The following is a 6,331-nucleotide window of genomic DNA, read 5'->3' as shown; positions in this document are numbered from 1 at the left end:
ACCTATTTTCCATTGGTCCATAGCCTTGGTCCACAGTCAAGAAAGGTCAGGAAAGTATTCCTTCCATGATGGGCAGGCAAAGGAGTGAATGTTTGACAAACATTCTTTCCTAATATCCTGACTACAAATTTCAATTTCTCTTCTGAGACATGTCCTTGCATCCAATGAATGAGATCTTTCAGGGGTCCTCAAACTTTTTAAAGTGGGGGCCAGATCACGGTCCCTCAGAGAGCTGGAGGGCCAGACTATATGAACTACTAATTCCTACTGTAACACCTCAGCTGCGCTCACTGCCCAAAAAACCTGGCGGGCAGGATCAGACTCCTCTGCGGGCCGCATGTGGCCCGCGGGGCCGTAGTTTGAAGACCCCTGTGCAGAATCCCATTCAACCAGCATTAATGTGGATTAGTCTGTAGATAAGCATCTTATATAATAAAAAGCCTAGGTGGTGTCATGCCATGACATCTCACAAGATGGCCGCCCCCACGTCATCATAAGATGGCCTCCATAAGATGGCCACCACAAGATGGTTGGCAGGGGAGGACAGCTGGGGCAACCAGGCCTGCAGGGGAGGAAAGTTGGGGGCAATTGGGCCATCATGGGAGCAGTTAAGCATCAATCAGGCCAGCAGGGAGTGGTTAGGGGGCAATCAGGCAGGCAGGCAAGTGAGTGGTTAGGAGCCGGCAGTCCTGCATTGTGAGAGGGATATCAGACATCTTCCAAGGGGTCCCAGATTAGAGAGGGTGCAGGCCAGGCTGAGGGACATCCCCCCCACCAAGCACAAATTTCGTGCACTGGGCCTCTAGTATAGTATAAAAAAATGACAATTGTATACGTTGTCTATTGTTGGGTACTAATCTACCCCTCAAATTAATGCTGTCAATAACAATGATTTCTTTTGTTCATGAACTGTAATTTGAACAGGGCTCATTTCTTCCATGCAGCATTAGCTAGAATGTTTTAAAGGTTGGGGGTGATTCAACAGCAGGGAGCTATTACCATCTGAAGACTCACTTCACTCACATGTCTGACAGTAGAATTGGGCATTGGCTGGGGCATCACCTGATGATCAGAATACCTGCATGTCCTGCCCCTGAGACTTCTTGGGCTTCTTCATAGCTGGGTGGCTGGTTTTCAAGTGTGTGTTCCAAGAGAATAGGCAGTCGTGCAAGGGGGTTTTATGAACTACCCTTCGAAGTGACATAGCTTTACTTCTGCTGTACTGGGCTGGTTGGGTAGTAACGAAAGTCCACTCAGGTTCAAGGGAACAGAACATGAACCCCCATCACTTAATCAGAGGCGTGTCCATGTCACATTGAGGAAGTATATGTGGGAAGGGATATATTATGGTGGCCTTCTTTGGAAAATACAATCTGCCACAACCACCTAATAGCAATTCAAGTCACCAAATTTGGGGGGGAGGGGAGTATTATTCTTTCTCCATGTATCAATGAAGAAAGGCCACAATAATTATAGTAAGTTCATGAATTTTTCTTACAGAAATTGAAAATTCCTCCTTTACATTTGCCATGGGAGCAGCCATACTAACACTGTGGCCCCAATGGTTATAATAGATTGGACCAGAGATATGCATTTGACCAAGTTAGGCCTACCAGAGTCATTCCCAAATTGATTCCACTTTGGTCTGGGTGCTCTTCTAAAATGAGATGTAAACTGGGGCGCTAATGGCAGTCACCATTTTCTACCCTGTGGCCTGGCAGAGAGAGTCAGCCTCTCATGAGAAACAACAAACAGAAGCTAGAATGTGAGGCTGAGGAAAAGACTTTCTAGCTCTCTTCAGCATTCCTGATCTTGGCCTTGCCTATGATTCAGCTGTCTTCCTGCCTTTGGGTTTTACACACACCTTTGTGCTCCTGAGATTAAACCCCTGTTTCTGCTGAAACTAGCTGCAGAGGATTTCTGTTACCTGCAAACACAGAAGTCTTAAATTCTCTAGAAATAAAATAATTTTAAGATCCAATACCATCCTATATAATAAAAGAGTAATATGCAAATAGACCAAATGGCAGAACAACCAAACAACCAATCAAAGCGCAATATGCTAATGATATACTAAGGTTGCTCAACAACTTGCTATGACGTGCACTGACCACCAGTGGGTAGATGCTTCGACCAGTAGATTAGCTTGCTGCTGGAGTCCGGCCTATTGGGACTGAGCAAGATGAACTAGACATGCTCTGGGTCCCTCCTGCAGTCCCTCCCTGGCCCAATTGTGCACTGGTGGGGTACCTCAGCCTGGGGGGATGTCAGAGAGCTGCTTTCAGCCCGATCCCACTGCCACTCTCCTTGAGTGGGTGTCAGACACAAGGCTCATGGCTGGTGAGTGCTGCTGCGACAGCATGAGCCTCTCCCAATCGGGACTGATTGGGCGCGATGGAGCAAGCCTGGCAGGCACAGCGGGGCCAGGATGAGTGGGAGCAGCAGGTAGGAGTTGCAGGCAGCCTTGGACTTTGAGTTTCCACCTGATCCCCACAGGCCACCCAGAAGGACCCCACCTGTTCATGAATTCATGCACTGAGCCTCTAGTTATATAGTAAAAAAAAAAAAAATCTATGACATTTGAAATAAAATCTTGTACAGAAATTGGATGCTTAGCTTTTTTTTTTTTTTAAAGAAACCCAAGGAAAGAATGGTGGTATGAGAACACATTTGTTTAACTCAGTGATTCCCAAAGTGGTCTATATCGACCCCCAGGGGTCTATGACAACCTGCAAGGGGTCTACGTCAGCGAAAAAAAAATTTGGGGGTCCATGAAATGAAAATGGGGGTCCACGATAGTGGATCTCAAAATACACTGATAGTACCTATTTACTTACATCATATTATCTTATAATATAAAAACATATAAATTATTTATAAAAGTACCTATGAAGTAAAAAATTTATTATATATGTTTATAAAATTGTGTAAGTTGTAGGATAAAAACCTGCACATAATGATATACCAGTATCATCTTGTTACAAGCATACGCGCAGTAAACATTCTTGCCAATTTTTGTCTCAAAGCTTCGCGAACTTGCACCGACTTGTTCAATTCGTCACTCTATAAATATGAATGTGAGAAAAATACGTTCATTTGTTTCCTGAATCTTGAATAGGAAAGTGCTGAGAAAATATTTAAAAAAATATAAACTGGTAGTTTATCATACAAATTATAGTGAATCAGTGTTATTTTGTTTGAGAATGCCGGAGAAAAGTAGGTACATTATTTTTTATTAAATTTTAACACTAAACTTCACTACAGTTAGAAATTTACAAAAAAATCAATATCAGGTAAGTAGGGGGTCTACCCAAAACCGAAAAACATGGCAGGGGGTCTACGGCACAAACAAGTTTGGGAACCTCTGGTTTAACTCCTCTTCCTGAAACATATTAAAATGAACAACAACAACAAAACCCCACACACAACCAAAACCATAAAAGAAAATGTTATATATGAGAAAACTACAGAGTAGCCACAACCTCATTCCACAGATTCTTGACAACTGACAGATGTAGTGATATCTGGACCCCATCAAGGGGAGAAGCTACAGTCTGAAGCAGAATTCCCTGATCTTGAGATGTATTCACAAGGAAAGGGTTAGGTTTTTTTCAGGCCCCTTTTCCATAGCTTGGAAAAGTGGACACTGTGGTAATGGCTTGGTTTTGAGAACCCACAGTCTTGGCTACAGGGACTTGGGGACCATTTATATAGAACAAAAAAAAGCAAGGATGTTGAGGGGATGCTAAATAATGGACTCCATATTCTTACATTCCCCGCCCCCCTTTCCCTATTAAAAAACTGACTCATCTTTCCATCTGCTGGGAGAAGCTGTCAGAAGACAGGCAGACAGAAGCTTGGGATTCAGCTTTGAAACTCTGATTAGAGTCCAGAAATAGATAAAAGAGATGATCCATTTACTAAGACCTATGAACCTGTGCTGCTATGGCCTCCTGCAGTAGCCTCCTACCCACTAAAGTGAGGGGGAGGCAGCTGAGATCATAAAGGAGCCAATCCCACCTCACCCACACTCCAACTCGGACACAGACAGAACTTGCCTTGCATCGTAGAGCCGAATAGATTCAGTGGATGGAGGTTTAAATTCAGTATATTCACCTGGCTGCCCATCGCCCCATCACACCAACTCCCACCACCTTCAAATCCTCTACATCAAGACAACAGTCTATCAATATCTATCCTGCTAGCTCATGTTTTAAAGGATCTATATAAACAAGTCTGATGTAAACTTGAAGGCAGGTCAGAAACATAGCCTTGGACCACAGACAGAGAACTTTGGGTGGGATTAGAAATACAGGAAAGTATAGCAAGTCACAGACTTTTCTCATTGAGAATTTTTGGAAAATTCTATGCACAACTCCATTGATTATTTTATGGCAGTGTGGAGGAGAACTAATATTTGTGAAGCTTATTGCCAGGCATTCTGCTATATACTTTACATTTCATCCTTGTTTAACCCTTCCTTGTGGTGTGATTCTAGGTACACATTATTATTCCCATAGTGTGGATCAGAGAGTATAGGACAGAAGGATTCTGTATCCTTCTCAAGATCATGCATCTAGGAAGGGCAGAGCTCAAATGTGATTTCAAAGGAGAGGTGACTGCGACAAGCTCTAATAGTCCCTGGTTTGGAAAAAGTTATTGTCACAACACAGAGGAAGAAAACATGTCAGTCTTACATGTAAGCAGATGGTGGGGGTGCAAAGTAGACACTGAGAGGGGAACTTGCCACCTGCAAGCAGAGCTTTTGGAGAATTCTGCTCCAGTTACAGCTGGTCAAGTGATTAGTGACCTAGCACAGTGAGTCACCACAAACCAAATGTCACAGCAGCACACATCCATCTTTATGCAATCTGTTCCCCAATCTTTCTGCGTATGTTCGGAGGTGAGAAGAGGACACCCCACGTCAAATATGAGCCTAAATCCGTCTCCTCTTTTCTAATGCCAAGATCTTTTAGAAGATGCAAGGAGATTTCACAAAATCCCAGTGCCCAAGCAATACCCCAGATCAATTAAATCAGACTCCTTGGGGTGAAACCTAGCCATCGGTATTAAAGAAAAAAAATTTTTTCAATTACAGTTGACATTCAATAATATTAGTTTTAGATGTACAGAATAGTGGTTAGACATTTATATATCTTACACAGTAATTCCCCAATACACATCAGTATTTTAAAAACTCTCCAGGTGATTTGGGTTGCAGCTAAGAACCATTGCTCTAGTTATAATTAATGTTTGTTTGTGGGAGTCCAGAGGGGCCTGTGTCTAGCAAACACATTGAGATGCAAGACGTTCTCAGAAAATTCACTTTCCATAGTCCCTCGTGCTTTCACCCTTCACTGTTTTTTTATGGAAAGGATGAACAGGAAGACCCTGTGCCACTCTTTTTTTCCTCATAGTCCTGATACAGCACCTGGTGACATTCTATACTTAATCTCTTCTTATTTGTCTACCTATTTGCTTTCCTTCTTCTTTTCCTCCTTCCTCTCCTTTCCTTCCTCCTCCTCCTCCTCTTCCTCCTCCTCCTCTTCTTCTGTTTTCTTCATCAAATTTCCTTTGGAAACAGGATTCTATGATTACAAATAAAAATTTGTAAACTAATGCCACATTGAATATAATGTTCATTTACCCCAAACCTTGCCCATTACCAACCTCAAACCAGACAAATTTGGGTTAAGATTCTGCCTTTATACTAGCAATGGGACCCAAAGTAAATTTTCATCCTCAGTTGTTATTAAATAGCTAACTTATTAGACTATTATAGATTAAGATAGTTCATATATAAAGTACTTGTGACAAAATAACATATGAAAACATGTCCTAACTCACAAACAACCAGGGACTTGCATATTAAAAATAACAAGATTTACCCATCATATTGGCAAAAAATGTTAATAAGGTAATGCTAGCTGCTATTAACAGATAAACTCCAGAATCTCAGCAACTTACAATATAAACTTTAAAAATTATTGCTATTATTATTATATTATTATTTTAATCCTCACCCAAGGATATTTCCATTGATTTTTTTTTTTAGAAAGAGAGGGAAAGACAGAAAGAAACATCGATGTGAGATAAACATATCGATTGGTTGCCTCCTGCACATGCCCTGACCAGGGCCTGGGCAGGAGGAGCCTGAAACCAAGGTATGGGCCTTGACTGGAATCAAAACTGGGACCTCTTTATCCACAGGCTGACACTCTATCCACTGAGTCAAAGCAGTTAGGGTTAGACTCCCCTCCCACGTCCCCCCTCTCCCCCCAATTAAAAAACCAATCAGCATTAATGGAGAGGAGTGGATACTCTGTTCCTC

Source organism: Pipistrellus hanaki, assembly GCF_964339955.1.
Source record: "Pipistrellus hanaki genome assembly, chromosome: 6".
NCBI classification, from domain to species: Eukaryota; Metazoa; Chordata; class Mammalia; order Chiroptera; family Vespertilionidae; genus Pipistrellus; species Pipistrellus hanaki.
Note: the sequence above shows the minus strand (reverse complement) of the source record.